Source organism: Octodon degus, unplaced genomic scaffold (genome assembly GCF_000260255.1).
Source record: "Octodon degus isolate 3935 unplaced genomic scaffold, OctDeg1.0 scaffold00107, whole genome shotgun sequence".
In the NCBI taxonomy this organism is placed as follows: domain Eukaryota; kingdom Metazoa; phylum Chordata; class Mammalia; order Rodentia; family Octodontidae; genus Octodon; species Octodon degus.
This window is the reverse complement of record NW_004524683.1, coordinates 7,422,162-7,425,896: the sequence shown is the minus strand read 5'-3', so window position 1 is coordinate 7,425,896 and position 3,735 is coordinate 7,422,162. Positions and strand designations below refer to the sequence as shown.

At 42.5% G+C, this 3,735-nt stretch overlaps 1 pseudogene; it reads right to left on the bottom strand.

The window, feature by feature from the left end:
* Positions 1-480: 480 nt before the first annotated feature.
* On the bottom strand, positions 481-962 carry LOC101591021 (annotated as a pseudogene).
* Positions 963-3,735: the final 2,773 nt, after the last annotated feature.

Below are 3,735 nucleotides of genomic sequence, written 5' to 3'. Positions count from 1 at the left end.
GTGAGCATTTTGGCAGGGTGAAAGGTATTAGACAGAATGCCAGCACTGCCCCTCAGTGCTGGAAATTGTAACAGATGAGCTACTACAAAATGCCATGAAATACACAAAAGCTGAACACAAGTAGAAGGTTGTATCTGCACCAAGTCATATTAAAAATGTATTTTTTATGTTTTAAAATCAAAGTACTACTTTATTAAATTAGTTATTTTATACGATATGAACATCAACATAATTACAATTGTAAAAAAAATTTTATAACAAAGATGGACTGATTTTCAGATTTCCAAATCAGAGTCAACTGTACATTTACACAGACTTATCTTTGCATGAAGCCCAAAGGGGAACAGCATAAAAATGAGTGTTTCAATAGCTCCTTTATTTTCGCTGATCAGTAGTTTGTTAGATAAGCAGCTGCAGGTTTGTTACCTAAGGTCTGAGACAGAAGAGTCAAAGGTGCCGTGAGTTCACCTGTAAACCATTTTATGCTTGCACATTAGCCAGTTCTGGAGGAAGCGGGGTCTTAGGATGCTTGCTCTCAAAGTGCTGCTTGAAGGTCTTAGGGGCTGGCATTTGTGTCCTGCAGACAGTGCAGGTGTATATTAAGGCAGCTTTGGCAGCAGCCTTTTTTTTGTTTTGTATTTTAGGGAAGGGTCTACAGCATGTTCAGGGTCTCACTACTAGACTGGACTCATAATGATTCACCTGTTTACAGCCTCCCAAGAGCTGGGATTACAGGCGCGCGCCGCCATGTCCAGTCTAAATTGCAGTCTCAGCGCGCCCCGGGGCGGGGCCAGGACGGCAGCCCAGGTATCCAATCCCTGTGCAGGTGCTTTAATCCGCTGGGCTATTTGGGCGGCCCTTGGCAGCAGGCTTTTGATCATACCCTTGTTGCTTTTTTTTTGTTCAGCCTGCTTTTTGGCATTTTTCTGCTGAGACTAAATCTTCTGCTGCCTAGGAGCCATATCTGGGCTGGGACAGTCTTACTTTGGGGAGGCTGTGCAGCACGATTGAGCCGGGAGCTCTAAAAATGTATTTATTATGACACCTCACCAACTGAACTGAAGGATTCATGAGTCTGCTGTATCTAGCAGGGTTTCTCATGGTGATCATGGGAATGTAAAAAACTTATGGAAGATCCATGGTCAAAATATGGCATAGCCAGGAATGTAGCTCAGTGGCATAAGTGCCTGCCTGGCAAGCACAAGGTCCTGAGTTCAATCCCTGGTACAGAAAAAAAAAAAAAAAAAAAAAAAAAAAGGAAAGAAAGAAAAAGATAAAAAGATGGCATAAGACTTATGCTTTCAATTTAGACATTTATACTGGAATTTAATAATCAGGTCCTTATTTGTATAGTAATCAATTGATGAAAAAAAATACATCAAATGATGTTATGAATAGACTTGTTGATTCCATCTCCCAAGCTAATCAGAATGTGACATTTGACAATTAGTGTACCAGTTTTCAGTCAATGTTACATTTGCTTCACTGGGAGATACCTCAGTAGTATAAGTGCCTGCCTGGCAAGTGCAAGGTCCCCAGTTTGATCCCCAGTACTGAAAAAAAAAAAAAAAAAAAAAAAAAAGGTTACATTTGCAAACAGCACAACAGCACAAGTTCACCCACACAGGAACTGTATACATGGAGCTGGGAGATAATTCAGTGGAATAAGCACTAGCCTGGCAAGCACAAGGACCTGAGTTCAATCCCTGGTTCTGAAAAACAAAACAAAAAAAAAACAGAACTGTATACAATAACAAAGCAGGAATGCCAAATGAAATGTTGTAATTTCAAAACAGAGAATTGTTGTATAGTACAATCTTTGGATTTCAGAAAAATTTACAAACCACAGGCCCCTGTGCCTGCTTGCAGGAGATTTAATCTGCTGAGCTATTTGGCTGGCCCTTAAGGAGGCCCTGCAAGTGTGTGGGAGAGCTTCTGCTCTCTGCTGCACCCACCGGACCAAGACCAGGCCCGCTGCATGAGAGAGTCCTTTCCCCGCATTCTCCAGGCCTTCCCCACCCCTCCAGAGCCAGCACAGCCTGCCCTGTGAGTGAGAACTTCTGCCTCACCTTGGGACTGCTCTATATCTGTCCAACCCTAGGCCCTGCAAGTGTGTGGGAGAGCTTCTGCACTGTCCTGCTCCCACCGGACCAAGCCCAGGGCAGCCGCGTGAGAGAGCCCTTTCCCTGCGTTCTCCAGACCTTCCCCACCCCTCCAGAGCCAGCCCAAGCCCGTCCTGTGAGTGAGAACTTCCACCACACTCTTGGGAGCCCTGCAGACCAGCCAAAGCCCAGGCCCAGTGAATGTGTGGGAGAGCTTCTGCATTTTCCTGCTCTCCCCCTCACACCCCTCCAGACTCAGCCCAGGCCTGATATACAGGCCTGGGGTGAAACTCTGCAGCTGAAGTCCCTGCGGTGAGACTAGGGTCAAAACTACGCAGCTAATCCAGGAGCAGAACATCTTGCCAGAGGGGAAGAGCAGGCTTATCTCCAAGGGCAGCAGCAGGAAGGAGCTGAGCACAGTAGCCAGACCCAAGCCAGGCACAACTACATGAACTAGAACTTAGTATATCAGTACCTGAATTTCATTAGGTGCTAAGGATATAACTGCACCAAAGCTCTACACCTAAGGTCAGAGATCAGTGCTATACAAAATGACAAAAACAAAGCAAAATGCAATCTCAGGCATTAAGCCCACCCAGAACAAGTGCAGAGGACACTAGCTCAGCTGAAATGTATGAATTAATAGTTTCAGAAGTAAAGGAACAACAGCAGAAAGGTATAGAGGAACTCAGAACAGAATTAATTTCTGGAACAAAAAAATAAGAAATCTCTGAATTCATAGCATCTGAAGTAAAGAATCAAATACAGAAACATATGAAGCAAACCCAGTGCCCACCCAGAACAAATGCAGAGGATACTAGTTCAGCTGAAATGTATGAATTAATAGTGTCGGAAGTAAATAAGCTACAGCAGAAAAGTATAGAGGAACTCAGAGCAGAATTAATTTCTGAAATAAGAAAAAATTTACATAGGCTTCATATATGGCAAAGAAAAACAAATTTGTACTGCTGATATCAACATTGTACCATGATGAAAATATTGATGTGGAAACCTTGACAAAATGGAAGCCTGAGGGTTGGGATTATAGCTGAGCTGCACTATGCCTGCCTGACAGGTGAGAGGTCATGCATTCATTTCCCAGTACAAAAAAAAAAAAAGGAACCCTGAGATGGAAACTTCCTAAAACAAAACCAAAGGCAGAGTACTTGTATCTAGGTTATGTAGCAACAATGATATTACTTGGAATACAAAATAGTGGCCAATAGTTGTTTTAGTCCATTCTAAACATGTGTAGTATAGTTTGATAGTTTAAGAAAAATAACAAATGCAAAATACTTTGGAGAAATTTTCTTAGAGGACTGGGGCTGGAACTCATAAGAGATTATTTATAGCAGAGGAAAAACAAATTGTTTCTGCCCAGGGAACTATGCAAAAAAAATTGTGGACCACACTGGTGAGCTGACCAGTGAACAGGCAGGTGCAGCACCCCATAAACCTACTGTGACAACAGGAAAACCAAAAAGATATCAACTGTATCACACCATAAAGGATAAGAAAGTGAAATAGATGTGTTATCAGGATAAGTGATACTCTTGTAAGGAACATGCAATTTTCATGTATAAAGGCTGCCTTAGGTGTGACAATTGAAACAAAGATTATTTTTGTTATAGAG